A 19,139-nucleotide genomic window follows, 5' to 3' on the forward strand; every position below is an offset into this window, starting at 1 on the left:
AGGAAATAGAATAGCTCTAGGTTTTCTGTGTCATCCCTTGGTTTATCACAGATTAACAGGAAGCAAGCTGGATTCAAGATGTCTGCTATGTTACTGACATAGTACCAAGAACTACCAGAACACTATCAAGAACTGAAATTTTAAGTAATGTCTTAGTTGGTAAACAGAAGTGCTTATAGTTGGGAAAAATTATAGGCAAATTGGCCAGTTTTACTGACTCTAATTCCTATGCTTTACTACATAATCAATATATTGTTTTAATTCCAAAAGTTTTCCTTTGTGTTATGTATTTATAAAGATCTCTGGATATCACATTTTGTTTCCTGCTCTTTTATGGCAATAACTTAAAGGGAAATGCAGTCTGGAAGAGTGATTAGGAGCAAGGGCTCTGGCACCAAATGGTCTGGTTCTGAACTCTCTCTGATCTATTTACCACTCTGTGACCTTCAACAAGTGACTCACCTTCTCCATGCCTCAGTTTCCTCATCTGGAGGATGGGGATGGCAATAACAGCACCAAGCCAAGAATTAGAAAAGTTGAGATGGATAAACCACTTAAAACAACACCTTTGCAGAGTGCCTGGGGGGCTCAGTCAGTTAAGTGTCGACTCTTGATTTTGGCTCAAGTTATGATCTCGCGGCTCATGAGATCAGGCTCCATGCTGTCAGCTTGAGGTTCTGTCTCGCTCTCTCTTTCTGCCCCTCCCCTCTTCTCTCTCAAAATAAATAAATTGAAAACAAAACAAAACACCGCAAGAAACAGAGCCATTAAGTTACCTTTCTCAGAAGTGATTGTTCTGCGGGTCTGTCTCCAAGCTCGGCCATTTTCCTTTTGTCTACAACAGGGAGTGAAATGAAAGCATCCATCTTGATTTCAGTAGACAAAAAGGTCAGACTTCTTGACCATTTCCTTGACATGAGCCAGTCTTGAAACAGGACAAACTTTAGGAAAAAGTTTTCTTACAGGAAACTTTGATTTAGTTTCCCCAGGACATCTACAGTGTGGGTGAGAGATGCTGGGAGTCCTCCACTCACATAACGTTTTCTCAATAATACCACTGATGTGGCTTTGGTTTTTCAGAGTACTCTTGCGTACTTCTGGTACTAGTTGTCTTATAACAACGTGCTGTGGTGCTCAGACCTCCCCAGGGGCCAGCCACCATCTTTGATTCTTCAGAAACTGTGCAATATTTTAAAAGGTCAAGGTTATCTGAGGAAGCACAGCACCATAACTCTTAGAGATCACAGCAAAGAGGGAGGAGGAAAAAAGGCCATATTGCTTAGAGATGGTAAATTCTGAGTGGTAAATCACCATACGTATACAATCGTTATTACGCCATTTTCTATCTTTCCAGTTGTATATATTCCAGAATTATATTCTAAGTACCTAAATAAAACCCTCATGAATTATCAATATTACCTCTGTGTTTCTCACATAGGGCCATAAAAGAAAGCGTATGAGAGATGATAGCCTTTAGTCTTTTATTAAAGTTCTGTGACCTTTAAGTTGTCAAACTCAGACTGTACGTAAATTGCCTGCAAGCCAAGATGACAGCATTAAGCTGTAAAAATGGTCAGTTGTATACCCAACCTCACAAATTACTAGGTTGGCCAAGACTAATGATGGAAAAACCATTAATTATGATGCACGGTCATAGCCACTTCTAACTGTATACAATAAAGCCAGCACATAGTGGCTTGATTTGAGAGGCATCAGAGGCATCCTTGCTTGCAAATATTCCTCCACTAGCCAGCTCAGTAACTGGAAATTAGAAGATTTCCTTAGGTTGAAATATCTTTGTTGAAATACTTTAAACAATAAGCATTACCTGAGAAGGTTCATGATTAACTCAGCAGCATCCTTTAGTATAGTAATTTGAGTTTATTGATTCATGCATGAAACATTTATTGAACACTTATCATATGCTTGGCATTGAAAATACAGAGGGAAGTGTTTACACTCACCTCTTTCAATCAGCACCCATTCTAGTCGGCAACGTGGAAGGGCAACCAAACATGAGAGTCTAGAATGAAGAAAGCTGTGGCAAAGATGTTCACGTGCCACTGGGGACCCAGAAGAGGGATCCCTTGACCTGTAAGGAGTTTAGTGTGGCTAACGTGTTAAGGTGTTTTAATTCTCTCTCACAGAAATCAATTCAGTTGAAAGATTTTAACCGAGGAGCAGTATAATCACATTTGCGTTTGACGGCTGTTACCCAAGCAACATAGAAAATAGTGATTGGGGCCAGAGGGCCCGTGAAGTAGAAATAAGGAATCCAAGAAGCTACTTCTATTCTCCAGGTAAGATATGATGAAAGCCTGGACCTGGGCTAGGTTAGTAGGAAATTAACGGGGATTAGATTCCAGAGGTACGTAGGAATTAGGATCAGCGGGAGTTCTGGTTAGAGATTTGGGTGAGAAGGGAGGTTTCTGGCTAGTGTGACAGGATATGTACTTTGGTGCCATCGTAGAGAATTTGACGATCAGGTTTGAGGGATGGGGAAGGGACCAGTTAGGCTGAGTTGAAGCTGCCTGTGGCTATGCAAGAGGAGGTAAACAGTAGGCATCTGGACATAGAAGCATGGACATAGCAGGAGAGATCTGGGCTGAGGGGCAGACCTGGGTGCATCGCCAATGCAAGGAAGTAGCTGGAGCCATGAGTACTGAGCCCTTTTAATGTTATATTACAAAAGAAGTGATAAAATCTGGATAGCAACATATGCTACAAATGCAATCGCAAACACCATTTTCTGAAAATATGAACACATTTTATTATAATAGTTGAATTTATGAGGAATTCTGTTTTCTATTTTTTTTTTAGAAAAAAAAAACTGTGGTAGCTTAAAAACAAATAAAATGTAAGAGTTTGGGAAAAGGCTGAGTATTTTCCTCTATCTAGCCAAAGTGTTTCTCTGATGATTTTGTTAATGGCACTGTGGCTCTTGAAGCTTAACGCTATCGTATAAAATTCCACATTTCTCTACGTTTACTCCTAATTATTCTAAGTGAGTCTGACTTAGTTAATCCTTTAAAATCTGCTATCTATTCACCCACATTCTCAGCAGTCAAGAAGGTTGATTCATCTATCACAACTTCCAATAGAAATAGCCATTTCTACATCAAGGCTATGTGTATAATGGCACGATTCATTGGAAAGACCTTACCTTTCCTCCTGGGAAGAAGTCCTGTCTCTTAGGGCTCCATGTTAAACGGGAACAAGCGCTATTTTACAGAATATTGCAAGTATGGAAGTTACAGATCGTAGCTTTTAGTTATATTTGTGTGTTTCTTGAGTATAATCCTGAAGCAAAAATACCACCAGCGTACCCTAAGAAGATAATTTGCTTAAAATTTTTTTTTTTTAATTTGAGACAGAGAGAGAGAGAGAGAGAGCATGAGCAGAGGAGAGGAGCAGAGGGAGAGAGACAAAGCATCGTAAGCAGACTCTATGCTCAGCATGGAGCGCAACGTGGGGCTTGATCTCCTGACCATGAGATCATGACCTGAGCCGAAATCAGGAGTCGGATGCTTAACCAACTGAGCCACCCAGGAGCCCGAAGATAATTTGCTTTTAATTTTGAAGTTCATTTATTAAGACTTCGTTGGCTGTGTCAGGACCTTGACCGTTATAAAAATATATGTATGCTTTAAAAGGCATAATAAAATCAGAAAATAAAATTTCTAAAAATATTTCTTTACTAAAAATATTCCTTACTTTGACAATTTGGAGTAGATCCACTAAGTTAAAATTTGATATGGATTATTTTTATTGATATTCTCAGTAATAGGCATAGAAATTACTCTTTATTGTTTTCACTTTGAAGACATGGAATTTCATATAATTCCCAGGATAATTCTAAGGGCCTCTTGGAAAGCATCCTTAAAGTTGGATTCAGATAGGCTTTTGTTAGTTGCTACATGTTAATGCTTTCACCCTTGTAAAAATATCATCACATACAACTGGATATTCATAAAAAGCTGGAGGAGATAAATGAAATTATTCTAGTTGAAATATTATAGAGAAAAAAATCATAAGATAAAAAATTAAAAACTGTCTATAATTAGACAATTAGAATTCGGCGTCCCTCATCCTTATTCATAAAACATATGGCTGAATTTTTTGAAACCCTGCAGTTAAAAATTAGACAGCAGAAAAATGAATAGTTGATAATTACTTGTACGTGTTCATTTTCTTCTATGTTATAAATGTGTTGAGTAAGATGGCACCAAGAAATCCTAAAAAAATCACACATTTTTAAAAATGTATTTATCCAACAAATATTTATTGTAGACCTAGTCCGAACATTTTTCTGGCTTGAGGTACAAGACAAGTCCCTGCCCTCCGGGGGCTTACATTCTAATGTGCTGGATGGGCAATAAACACAAAAAACCAGCATAGAGTAGAATGGCAGGTAGAATGGAAGAGTAGGCTAAGGAGAGAGAGAGAGAGAGAGAGAGAGAGAGAGATGTGGCAAAGTGTTAATATAGATAGAATGTTCAGAGAAGCCTCTTTTGGGAGGGGATATTGGAGCTGAACTTGAAGAAAATGAGGCAACCATTCCCAGGAAGAATTTGGGAAAAGCACAGTAGGGAAAGAAAATACCAAGCCCAAGTACCAAGAGAGGGACTAAGCTTGGGTGTCTGAGGACTAGCAAGAAGGCCTACAGTGTAGTGGAGTGAACCAGGTGAAGCAGATGAAGCAGGTGGTAAAAGCTAAAGATGTGGAGGAGGGACAGAGGCCAGATCATGGTCTTATTGGCCATGAAGAGGGATTTACATTTTGGTCTCATTATAAAAGGAAGACTGCAGAAGCCTCGGAGCAAGGGCAAGACTTTATGTGACTTACCGTTTTAGAGGATCACACTAGTGTTGTAAGATGCCGGCTCAAGATTCTCAACGGTGTGTGTGTGTGTGTGTGTGTGTGTGTGTGCAAATTTGGGGGTAGAGAGAATCAAACCAAGACGTATATGTGTTGAGTTTGAAGGGCCTGTTGGACATCCAAGGAAGGGTGTTGAAGAAGCTGACTAGAGAGTCTCCAATCTAAGAGTGAGACACTGGAGATGGAAAAGAGAGGTGACCTGGGAAACCATGGGACTGGATAATGTCACATAGGGAGTGAGTGTAGATGGGGAAGAATGACAACTAGCACGTGAGGGAATCTGACACTGAGGCTCAGGTATGGGGAAGACTAAGACAGCGGGTGGTACACGGTCCAAGAGAAGAAAACGTTTCAAGAAGGAAGTAGGGGTCAACAGTGTCAGATCACCATGGAAACGTGCATACCAAAAGCTGTTTGATCACATTTCTTTTTTCCGTCAGTTCTGAAAATCAAATGCACAAGCGTCAGAAGAGAAGTTTCTTTACATTTTAAAACAAGTATTATTATTAAATCGGGAAGGTCATGAAGTGGAGTAAATTAAAAATGGGGCTACTGAACCGTAGAGATATGGAGACGAAGGGGAATGGGGGAGGGAAGAGATATAGCGAAACTCAACACTACAATAGGACTACGTGACAAATGGTAAGGAAAAGGGCCATTTATTTATTTATTTATTTAATTTTTTTTTTTTTTAACATTTATTCATTTTTGAGACAGGGAGAGACACAGCATGAACGGGGGAAGGTCAGAGAGAGAGGGAGACACAGAATCCGAGGCAGGCTCCAGGCTCTGAGCTGTCAGCACAGAGCCCGACGCGGGGCCTGAACTCACGGACCATGAGATCATGACCGGAGCCGAAGTCGGACGCCCAACCGACTGAGCCACCCAGGCGCCCCGAAAAGGGCCATTTAAAGTGGAAGCCAGTCGTCAATTTTTAACAGCAAAAATTGTTTATTAACAACGAGCTTTGCATCTAGCATTCTAGTCAAGATGGAAAACACGTTATATTGCGGTGAGCTAATATTGGTCATTGACTTTATCCTCTCTTTTATTCTCCAGATGTTGACCGATCCAGACTTCGAACTTCAAGGGTTGTCTCTTTCAGTGTATGTGTGGACGGGAAGGGTGGTATGTCTTGTAATCTAGGAAGTTTTCAGGAAGGCTTAATTTGGTCCCCATGAATTGGGTAGGTACTTTGGAAGAAGCTCGACTGATTAAGTTTTTAGTATTTGTTTCGGCCCGTGGATTTGCAAGATCCTGAGCATTCTGTAACCCAGTTTTCCCCTTGGTACCTCAAATAAATACATTCTCTTCGGTGAGAAGTTAAAATGCCTGTTTTCTTTTCTGGTTCTCTCCAACACTGGTCAAAGTACCTTTCATCGCTTTGTAAAATCTCCAGCAAGATATCAGAAAAGCAAACAAGGAATGAGTTTAAATTGTTGATTCTTTCAAGTGGAATAGGGTACAGACATTAAAAATTATACGATGAAAAATATAAAGCAACAGAGAAAAACATCTATCATGTACTCTTAAGAGAAAAAAGCAGAATAGAAAATTCAGTCTGTATTTACCCCTATATGTGACTGTTCTTTTTGTTTCAATGGCAGGTTCTTTAAAGTAAAAATTTCTTTGTATTTGTGGTATTCTTTGTACTGCATGGTTAATAAATGGGATAAAATTATGAAAATGCAAATTCAAACTGGGGGTGATACAAATAACAATAGTATATGCAGAATATGCTATAATATATGGTCTAATGAAAGAATTATAATTATATATTAATTATAATGATATATAATATAATAAAGCAATTGCAAAAAAAGCCAATGCCATTCTCCTCTTCTCTCTCCTATCCCACTTTATCTACATGAGATACTTTACGAATGAGCATTGTAGGGCTATATCCTGAAATTTTACTTTTCTTGAGAAAAATGCTTGCATGGCACACCAAACGTAAGTATCCATGTTATAAGACTGTAATTGGAGAATGAAAATGCCGAGATTAAATACTGAGATTTGTATCAACCATTGTCACTCAGGAGACAGAAACGACAGCAATAATTTGGTGGGGGGAACATCGATATTAAGATTTATTAACCGGAAACAGGTAGTTAACTACTAGAGGAGGTTAAAAAAAAAACAAACCCTAAGGAATGCAACAATGGAAACAATAGAAAAATTGGATGAAGCGGGCCTAAGGAAAAAAATTGAGAATGAATGAACAGCTTGGAAGAGGGTCTTCCCTGAGGCTGAATTCAGACCTCAGCAGAGAGGGAGTGCCTGCCGCAAATCTGTGCAGCCTTCCCAGGGTGACGGAATGTGCTGGAGGACAGAGGTGGTAGCGACCCATGAGAAGTGAACAGCTGATGGCGGAGAAACTCCGTGGAGGGTGCTGGTCGCCCAGGATGGCTGTCAGTGTCACTGAAGTGGGGCTGGCCGCCACCCCACAGGAGAAAGCCCGCTGAAATCAGGAAAAGACACCCTTCCTCTCGCTTTGTCCGTGTAGAGGTCTTTCTGTTGACAAAGCCTACCGTTGTATCAGCTGGCACAGGAGAACTGTTCACAAGCTGCAACTAAAATATCACAATGTAGGTCATAGGAGGGTCGATTTGGTATCTAGAAGGAATGGATTGACAAGTGGATTGTCAATGTCAGTGGATTGACTGTCTACCCCTTTGGTTCCTCAGATTCCATGTGTTCCCTTCGTCAAACACTTAAACTTCCACGTGGCAGTTAAACAGCTCATGTTTTCACTTAACAAGGTGCAGCTATCCTTCCCACAAGGGAAGTTCTTACCCTTTCTCCCAAATGAGGAGAAACGCCCTTCCCACAAGTAATTGTTTCGGTCATCCACCATTCTAATGACTCCTTGGATTCAGCCATCTTCCAATGAAAGTTCTGCTACCTAAAGATTGATTTGTAAAGTTAACGTCCAATGAGGATGAGTCTATGCCTCCTTCCCGATGGAACAGATCCATTGTAATCAACCTGCAACTGGGAGGCAGTTCCCCCTAGAGAATTGTTCCATATCTGGGACCAGAGCATTTTTCTCTACTCTTGGGGAGATTAGACGGCAGTGGTAGCCGCGTCTGCCATGGTAAGAAGTGTGTGCTATTGAGCCCGGGAATAATCTCCATCCTTATCACCATGGACACCATGAGAAGATGCTGACTGAAATCCACACAGCACACCATTGCCCACCTGATTATGGAGGACCTCTTCTGTGGTGTGTACCCTCTAGTGAGTATTCGCATGAAATGTTATGGCACACACCCTTCCCAAATAGGTCCTCACGATGCCTGGATATTTCTGTCCTTGTGTAACCCTCTCTCCTTGAGCGTGGGCTGGACCTAGTGGCTTACTTCCCAGAAATGAAATATGGCAAACGTGATGATATGCCACTTCCAAGATGAGATTACAAAGATTCTGACTTCTCTCTTGCTGGCATTCTCTCTCTCGTTCTTGCCCTGATGGAGAGCGCTACCTGGTAAGCCACGAAGGGTGGCCTCTGGCCAAGAGCCAGTGAGGAACTGAGGCCTTCAGGTTCAGAAACAGAATCTTTCCAGCAACCATGTGAGTGACCTCTAAGTGGATGCCTTCCTGGTTGAGGCTTCATTTGAGACCGCAGTCCTGGCTGACACCTTCACTGCGGCCTTATGAGACCATGAAGCGGGGGACCCAGCTAAGCCATTCCCGGATTATTGTTTTAAGCTAACAGTAACGAACTTTTGTGGTGGGTCATTAATTACGTCGTGGTAGGTAACTAATACAGATGCAAACTTCACAGTCTACCCTGATTTTGAGAGATACATCTACATACCTCTTTCCCGATAGTCCTTGCTCACTAGTCTTTCAATCCTGTCCTTTACACATCCTTTACCATTCAACCAACCCATTTTCTACCCCTTGTGGAATAATGGTAGATTATCAATTCTGGTTAGGAGGAGGTGGACCTATCTTCTTTCAAATACCATGAAAGATGGCTGAGAAATCAGAGTTAGAATTGAATTATACTATAATGTTTTTGAGGGCATACCATTTGACTGTGCTACATGTTGTGTGATAGAAACACAGTCATTTCATCTTTAAGAAGCTTTACACCCACGAGGATCAGAAATCTCATTCTCCGTCACTGTAAAGACGGACATGATTTTTATATTTTGTCAAGTAATTTGCTTTCTGGGATGTAAGGATTAATGTTGCTGAAGGCTGATCTCCAATAGAATACTTTCCTCCCATATTTTGGGATATTGTCTATAGGCCAAGATCCCCCCACTATTTATAGTCTACTTAGGGCTCTCTTCTAATCTCCAGGATCAAATTTCCAATTTTCTCATAAAAACTTCATCAAGAACCCCCATCACACAATTAACACGTCCAAAATAATTCCTTACCTCTACCTTCTGCAGAGCACTCCCTTCATCTTCCAGCTTTGTCTGGTCAAATGTTCTTTTTTCTTTTCTCCATAATTGGTAAGTGGCCCCATCATCCTCCTAGCCTTTTTTTTTTAATGTTTATTTATTTATTTTGAGAGAGAAGAGGCAGAGAGAGAATCATGCTCCATGCTCCATGGTGTCATGGAGGAGCCTTGATCCCACGACTGCAAGATCATAGCCAGAGTCCAACACTTAACCGACCGAGCCACCCTGGCGCCCCTCTCTTTCTGAACAGAAATTCAAAACTGCTCTTTTCAAGAACAGAACAGGTACTTCCATGTCTTCATTTTTAAACACTTAATTAACTATTTAATTATTTTTTCCTCATGCAGTCTCTTTGACCAGAACTCTCCTCATCCTCATTTTACTCTCAGGGTAACCTTCAAACACTAGCTACCGTGTCACATCCTCAATGACGACTTCCGTAATTTCCCCCTTATGTAAAGGACAATCCCTTCTTCTGGACTTCCACTAGACTTTGCCTGAACACCACTTTGCTTTTATTACAGTACTTTATTTTATACTGCCTCTTCTAAAGCGTGTTCTGAGGAAGGCTTATCCCTTGGCGACATCCCCGTAAAGGTAATGGAGGTCTAGAGAATTTTCTGTACTGTTGTTTGTCTTAGACTTTCCCGATTTACATTAGCTGGTTGATGCTGAAGCACCTGCAACAAAGAAATGGACGCAGCCTCCATTTATCTTGTTTTACTCTCTTTTTTCCTTATTATTTACTATTCTCTTGCAGGACACTTTTGCCCAATCTACTATGCCCTTTCTCACTTTTGTATTTCTTGGCATTATGCGTCATGGTTACTTGTGGGTTGTTGGAAATGCCGTACGAATGTCCACACTCTGAGGCAGGCACATCTCAGACGCGTTGGTGATGTTTTCTTCTAGGCAACTCTAGAACTGTAACACCATCAGGAAGCAAAGGAAATAAACAATTAAGCTACCAGAGGGAGCTGACTGAGAAATTGGAACTGCTCGAGGCCACAATTAGTGGGAAAAGTGAGGAAGACGAACGGGTCACACCATGAGATTTTAAACGGAGCGGTTATAAACTCTTGGAAATATTATCTCTGGCTTGATGAAAGCGGATGTAAAAATGGTGGGATACACTATTCAAATGAAACATTAGAGCATCTGTTGTGTTGAATGAAGTTCTGATGAGTCAGCCCAGTCAGAGAAGCGTCAAGCCTCCTGGAGACGGTCCATTCACACACCGACTTGCAATGGCGCAGTTTGCCACGACGTGGTTGATAGTGGCAGAGACCAGATGGGTTCTGGATCGTAAGAAGTTAAATCTACTTTTACCTGAGTCACTATGCTACTGATCTGGCTTCCCATATGGAAATGAGGAATCATTCCCCTCCCCCGAGATTTGATTAATAAATTTAGTGACCAATGGGGCGCCTGGGTGGCTCAGTCGGTTAAGGGTCCGACTTCTACTCAGGTCATGATCTCATGGTTCGGGCGTTCCAGCCCCCGCATTGGGCTCTGTGCTGACAGCTCAGAGCCTGGAGCCTGCTGTGTCTCCCTCTTTCTCTGCTCTTCCCCTACTCATGCTCTGTCTCTCTCTCTCTCTCTCTCTCTCTCTCTCTCTCCGAAAAAGAAAAAAACATTAAAGAAAAAAAAACTAAAATAAGTAAGCAAATAAATAAATAATAAATTTAGTGACCATTTTGCTCGGGTCACTTTTTCCTTTAGTGCATCCTTCGGAAGCACAACACAGAGAAATCAAAAGTGCTGTCATCTGTTCCGTGCCATCAAAAACATTTCATTTTGAAACAGTCATAACCACGCGGCTCTAAGCAGCTTTATTACCAAAAAAAAAAGGAACACAGATAAATGTTGCAACTTATTTTATGATGTGAAATGTCTTCTGAGGAACATCTGTGTAAACAAAGCAGCATTATGCGTACACTTTTGCCCTCAGACTTGAGGCTGACGGTACCTTCGTTGTCCATTATTCAATCCTAATGATGCTCTTGGCACACAGGGTTCCAATATGAAGACATATTTTGTGGCGTTTTGACCCATTTGGTGTTCATCATCTTATCTTTCGAAGCTGTAAAAACAAAGTGATACCAGAGTGGTTTCTTGGATCTGTGTCAGCCTCAAGCTTCAATTTTGTAAGTGAAAAAATGATCTATTAACATCAGGAGAAAGTAAAAACATTGGGAAAAAAATGTAAAGGGGCGCCTGGGTGGCTCAGTCGGTTAAGCATCCGACTTCAGCTCGGGTCGTGATCTCACGGTTCATGGTTTTGGGCCACGCGTCAGGCTCTGTGCTGACAGCTCAGAGCCTGGAGCCTGCTTCCGATTCTGTGTCTCCCTCTCTCTGCCCCTCCCCCTCTCACTCTCTTTCTCTCTCTGTCTCTCTGTCTCTGTCTCTCTGTCTCTCTCTCCCTCAAAAATAAATAAAACCTTTAAAAAAAAAAACTTTAGCAAAAAGTAACATTTGACTATGGGACTTATGCCTCCAAAGTATCAAAAGCAGAAATTCGTTTGCAGAGATTGAAATGAGGTCATTTCCTTACACGTGAGTTCTTCCATCCGAGGCGATTGATCAGAAGTGCTACGAGGTTTAAATATCGAAGTGAAAGAGGAGATCAGCCATCAATGAACTGACTGCTAAATTTCTTAAGGAAAATGTTTAACCTGAGATTGGCTGGTTACTAACTACACTTCCTCTTTCCTCTGGCTCTCACAAACGAAATGGATTGAGCCCTAATTAAAATTGTAAAAACTACATAGATGTATTTCATATTTGAATCTGAATGTCGACTTGGCCCTGAAATGGAATATAATAAAGCAATTAGAAGGATTTCACTTTGACAGTTCTTGATCGATCGTTCGATTTAAATCATTTCTCTTGGAATTTATTCCTTCATTTATAATTTTAGTGTTGTAAATTCAAAATCAAAGAAAACATGACAACGTAAATGACATGGCCTGTGTTATACATATAAATATAAGTTCACGATGTTTTGTAACAACTCATTAACCACTTACATTTAGTTTTCTGGAAAGGGTTTTCCTTTTTTTCTTTTTAATAGACTTATTTTTTTTAGACCTGAAAAATTGAGCACAGGGACGCCTGGGTGGCTCAGTCGGTTAAGCCTCCGACTTCGGCTCAGGTCACGATCTCGCAGTATGTGAGTTCAAGCCCTGCGTGGGGCTCTGTGCTGACAGCTCAGAGCCTGGAGCCTGCTTCTGATTCTGTGTCTCCCTCTCTCTCTGCCCCTCCCCTGTTCGCGCTCTATCTCTCATTGCCTTTCAAAAATGAATAAATGTTAAAAAAAATTAAAAAAAAATTGAGCACAAAGTACAGAGAATTTTCATGTATTCTCTGTTTAATCTAACATCTTTTAAAAAAATGTTTATTTATTTTCAGAGAGAGAGAGCACGAGGGGGGGAGGACAGAGAGAGAGAGAGAGAAAGAGAATCCCAAGCAGGCTCCACACTGTCATCACAGAGCCCAACACAGGGCTTGATCTCATGAACCATGAGATCATGAGCTGAAATCAAGAGTCAGACACTTCACCGACTGAGCCACCCAGGTGCCCCCCACCCCATTATTCATATCTTGAATTAAGGTGGTACATTTGTTGCAAATGATTAACCAATACTGATAAACTATCAGCAGCTAAAGCCCATAGTTTACATTAGGGATCACTTTTTGTGTTCGACAGTTCTTTGGGTCTTGACAAATACGTAAGGTCATGTATACACAGGTATGGGATCATACAGAAGAATTTCACTGCCTTAAAAATTTCCTGCACCCCACCTATTCATGTCTCTCGGCCCCTCTCCCTCCAAGCCTTGGGGGATCTCTGATCTTTTTACTGTTTCTATTGTTTTGTCTTTTCCAGAACATCATATAGTTAGAATCATACAGTATAGAGCATTTCTACCTCGGTTCTTTTACTAAAAAATGTCATAGAACTTTTCTCCGTGTCTTTTTGCGGCTTGATGCCTCATTTCTTTTTAACACTGAGTACTATTCCATTGTCTGGATGGACCACAGTTTACGCATCCATTCAGCTCCTGAAAGACATCTTGGTTGCTGCCAACTTTTGGTAATTACAAGTAAAGCTGTTATAAACGTGCACGTGCAGGTTCTTGTGTGAACATACATTTTCAACTCATTTGGCTAAATACCCAGAAGTGCGGTTGCTGGATTGAATACTAAGACTACATTTGGATTTGTATCTGCCCAACTGTTTTCCCAAGTGTCTGCATCATTTTGCGTCATCAGCAAAGAAGGAGAGTGCCTGTGGCTTTACCTTCTCCCCAACTTTTGGTGCTGTGAGTGTTTTGCATTTTAGCCATTCGGATGGGTTGTAGCTCTCTGATGTTCTCTAATGATTTACAGTGTTGAGCATCTTTCCATATACTTATTTGCCATCCCCGTGTCTTCTGTGGGATTTCTATTTAGTTCTTTTGCCCATTTTTAAAAGTGGTTTGTTTTCTTATTCTTGAATTTTAAGGGTCCTTTGTATATTTTAGACACAAGTCCTTTATCAAGTATGTGCTTTGCAAATATGCTCTTCCTGTCTGTGGAGTGTGATTTCATTCTCTTAACACTGTCCTTTGCAGAGCAGACGTTTTCCATTTTAATCAAATCCAGCTTATCAATCTTTTCTTTCTCGGATTAAACTTTTTGGTGATGTATCTAAAACCTCATCACCACACCTAAGGTCACCTAGATTTTCTCCTATAAAGAATGTCTAGGCATGTTATGGTTTTTTACATTTTACATGCGGGTCTATGATCCATTTGAGTTAGTTTTGTGAAGGGTGTGACATCTGTGTTTGTGTCTAGATTCATTTCTTTTCTTTTTTTCTTTTTTCTGCACATGGATGTCTAGTTGTTCAAGCACCATTTGTTGAAAAGATTATCCTTTCTCGATTAAATTGTCTTTGTTCCTTTGTCAGAGATCATCTGACTATATTTTTGTGGGTCTATTTCTGGGCTCTTTATTCTATTCTATTGACCTACTTGTTTGTTCTGCCAATATCACAATGTCTTGATTACTATAGCTTTACGGTAAATCTTAAAGTCAGGAAGTGTCAGTGCTCTGACTTTGTTCTTCTACATTGTGTTGGCTATTTTGGGTCTTTGCCTTCCAAATAAACTTTAGAATCGCTTTGTTGATATCCGCAAAATCACTTGCTGGAATTTTACTTTAACAATTGCATTGGATAGATAGATTAAGTTGGGAATAACTGACATCTTGACAACATTAAGTCTTCCTATCCAGACCATGAACTATCTCTCCATTTATTTAGTCCTTCTTTGATTTACTATATCAAAATTTTATAGTTTTCCTCATATAGATCTTATACATACTTTATTAGATTTTTGCCTAATTTTTTCTTTCATTTTTGATGCTAATATAAATGATGCTATGCTTTTAATTTCAAACTCTAGTGTTTCATTGCTAGCATATAGGAAAGAAATTAAATTTTTATACTAACCTTGTATCCTGCAACCTTGCCATAATCACTTTATTGTTGATTATTTGTGATTTTATACATAGGCAATCATGTCATCTGTGAAACGAGACCGTTTTAATTCTTCCTTACCAATCTACATACTTTTTATTTCCCTTTCTTGTCTTGTTGCATTACCTGGTATTTCTAGTATGACTTTGAAACAAGAGTGGTGAGAGAACAACTTTGCTTTGTTTCCAGTCTTAAAGAGAAAACATGTAGCTTATCATTAAGTATGATATTAATTGGAAGTATTCTGTTAATGTTTCTTCCTAAGCTGATGAAGTTATTCCTGCTGTGAGTCTTATCAGGAATGGGTGTTGGACTCTGGATTGCTGCATCTATTGATATAATCAGGTGATTTTTCTTCTTCGGTCTGTCGATGTGAGATATTACATTAATTGATTTTCAAATGTTGAATCAAGCTTCATACCTGGGATAAATCCCACTTGGTCATGAGGTATAATTATTTTTATACACTTTTGGATTCAATATGCTAATATTTTGCTGAGGACTTTGTATCTATGTTTATGAGAGATATTGGTATGTTTTCCTTTCGTGTAATGTGTTTATCTGATTCCGGTATTAGGATAATGCTTTCTCACAGAGTGAATTATGAAGGGTTTTCTTTATTTCTATTTTCTGAAAGAGATTGTAGAGAATGGACATAATTTCTATTTTTCTGCTTTGAAATTCATTGATTTTTGCTGTTATTTTTATTATTAATTTTTCCTATTACTTTTGATTTAATATGCTCTTTTTTCCCTACTTGCCTGAAGCGAAAATTTAGATTATTGATTTTAGATCTTTTTCTATTCTAATATATGCATTCAATGCTATACCTTTCCATTTAAGCACTGCTTTTACTGCATACTTCACATTTTGGTAAGCTGTGTTTTCATTTTCATTTAGTTCAAATTATTTAAAAATCTCTTTTGAGATTTCTTCTTTGCCCCATAGGTTATTTAAAAGTTTGCTGTTCAATCTCCAAATATTTTTGGGTTTTCCAGCAATGTGTTACTGACTTATAGCACAATTCTGTTGAGGTCTAAGAGGAAAGATGATATTGTTTCTACCTTTTAAATTTGTAAGGGTCCAGAACATGATCCATCTTAGTGAATATACTATGCAAGCTTGAAAAGAATATGTATTCTCCTGAAGTTGGATGAAGTATTCTATAAATGTCAATTAGATCTAGTTGATTGTGTGTGCCATTCAGTTTTAACATAGTGTAGCAAAATTCTTAAGAAAGAAATAAAGTACAAATAAGAATATTAGGAATAAAAGGAATGAGATTAGGAATGGAAAGAATGAAAGGAATATAAGGAATAAAGTAGAGTCAGAGATAGCGTTAAATGAATTTTTAAGACAAACTATGGTATTTGCATGTAAGAAAATACTATAAAGGATTAAAAAGTGTAGCTAAATAATAATGCATCAAATAGGCAAATCTGGATAAAAGCAGAGTACAGAAAAATATCTAGATGATAGTTTTTATGTAAGTGTTAGAAATACTCAAAACAATATAACATGTATTTTGGACACAAAAAATGTACAAAAACAGTATAAAACATGAAAACGACGTGCACCAACAACAGAATTATGGCTATTATTTTAGATGGAGACCAGCATTTATATTGATTTCAAGGCACAGAGATACTTTTTCTTTCCTCACTGTGCTGGCTAGGACCTGCCGTATAAGGTTGAATAAAAATGTGGAAAGAAGACATCCTTGTCTTATTGTTGTTTTTAGGGACAAAACATCTAGTCCTTTATCATGACAAGTACTGTGAATTTGATGTTTCTATCTTTTCATTTCTGCCTTGAAAACTCTTTTTTTTCTGGGCTGAGGAAAAGCAATTTTGGAAGTTTTAGTAACACTAAACTAAGACATGTGATTATAGTAGGTATTAATGTTCTTAGTACTCAAGATTCAAGTATTTTATTGCATACTTTTAAAATAAGAAGAGTTTTTAATTTAACATTTTCTTATTAATAAACAAAATTGGTTCAAGCAGTACAAATTACTATTGGAACTCTCTTTTTTTGGCAATTTTGTGGGTAGGCTTCAGGGTATATAAAGTATATTTCTATGTAAAAGTATATTTTATAAATCTATTTATTCACTGTGTGTGTGTGTGTGTGTGTGTGTGTGTGTGTTTATAGCAATGTCACAAATGCTGGAAGAAATACCTTCCCTATATATTCTTAATTTCTTCTCAATAGTTAGTATTTTATGACCAAAAAATACTATTATGGTGATTTTTATAAATATGATGTTTTTTAATAACACAAAAGTAATACACCCTCATTATAAAAAATGTTTTGGAAATACAGAAAAGTACAAAGAAAATAAAAATTACCACTTTGAGGAGGGCACTTGTTGGGATGAGCACTGGGTGTTGTATGTAAGCCGATTTGACAATAAATTATATTCATAAAAAATTACTGCTGAATTTATATCTTACCAAAATATTTTAAAAATATTTTGATGTACATGTTGCATAATTGCACATACTTATACATAATTATGTACATGAAAAGACACATACACACATACTTTTTAATTTAGTATTGTGCTGTATAGAAAACTTTAGATATTAACTCCTGCTTCTAGTTACGACAAAGCAGCTTGCATCACACAAACCCTCCTGTTATGAGCTACCATAAAAATTGAGAAAGAAAACTAACAGCTGTTTGAAGAAATTGGGGAGCAACCAGGAAAGCCAGGATTTGAGAAACCAGATTGAAGTAGAGAGAGGGAGGAGGGTAGGAAACACAGAAAAGAGCATGAAGGCCTAACACACATGTAATTGGAGTCCTGGTAGGAGCAAAGAGAGAGAATGAGACAGAATGGTAACTGGAAGAGTGAATGCTGATGGGTTTCCAAAATTGAAAATAAAAAATAACTAAAAAAAAAGATCAAGTCACAGATGCAGATGCTTTAAAAATCCAAACCTGAATAAATGGAAAGAAAACCACCCCTACCCATCTTAGTTTGCCTGCCAAAAGACAAAATCAAAGACAGCTTAAGAACAGTTATAGAAAAAAGGCAAAGTACCTTAAAGAGCTACAGTAAGACAGGAAACCAGTTTTCCAATAGAAGCAATGGAGTCAAAAAGAAAGTGTCATCAAAACTACTGAAATGAAAAACCTGAAAATCTAGAATTTCATATCCAATTTTTATTTCAGCTGTTTAAATAAAAACATGTAAAACTAATGAGTTAATGAAATGTGGGAAACTGAATAATAAAATAATTCATTTTAATCCGAAAGAACATAAGAAAGGGGAAAAAAAGATGAAAACAAGATAAGAGAAACAGAGAACAAAGAATAACATAGTAGGTAAACCCGAATATTGCCTGTGACTACATTAAAGACATTATGAACTAAAGCTTCCATTCAAAGACAAATATTGTCAGACTGGATCAAAAAACCTTTGTCATGTTTGTGTAGGACACATTACAAAATTTGCTTAATGTCTATTTATTTTTGAGAGAGAGAGAGAGACAGAGCACAGCAGGAAATGGGCAGAGAGAGAGGGAGACACAGACTCTGAAGCAGGCTCCAGGCTCTGAGCTGTCAGCACAGAGCCCGACGCAAGGCTCGAACCCACAAACCATGAGATCCTGACCCGAACAGAAGTCGTCCGCTTAATCGACTGAGCCACCCAGGCATCCCCTATATGGGACACATTTTACACATTAGGACATAGAGAGTTTAAAATTTAAAAAAAATCAAGAAAATACATTCTTTGATAATACCAAGAAATAGCTGCAATAATACCAAACAAAGGAGACTACCTACAAGCAGTAACCCGGTTAAAGAAGGATATTTTGTAATGATAGAAGAGTCCATGCCACTGGAAAAGATAACAATCTGAAATTGATGTGCACTTAACGGAATGGAATCAAATTACGTACTAAAAAATTAACAAAATTAGAGAAACCTATATTCATTGACTGGTTATTTTTTTTAACAATATCTGTCCGTAACTGATAACGCAATCAGATAAAGATACCAATAGAGAGAGAAGATTTAAGGAACATAATAATAAACTTGACTAGTTGACATACCTAGAGTTTGGCACCCAAGAAAAGCAGAGCACACATCATTTTCAAGTATACAGGAAAGACTTAGGACGAACAACGATATACTGGGCCATGTTTCAACAAATACCAATGAATTGAAATCACATTGAGGATGTACACTGTCCACAGTGTAATTAAGCTAGAAATCAATAACTAAAAGAACTGGAAAATCTCCAAATATTTGAAAACTAAGCAACTACACACACACACACACACACACGCATACACATACATACA

The sequence above is a fragment of the Panthera uncia genome, chromosome F2, assembly GCF_023721935.1.
Source record: "Panthera uncia isolate 11264 chromosome F2, Puncia_PCG_1.0, whole genome shotgun sequence".
In the NCBI taxonomy this organism is placed as follows: domain Eukaryota; kingdom Metazoa; phylum Chordata; class Mammalia; order Carnivora; family Felidae; genus Panthera; species Panthera uncia.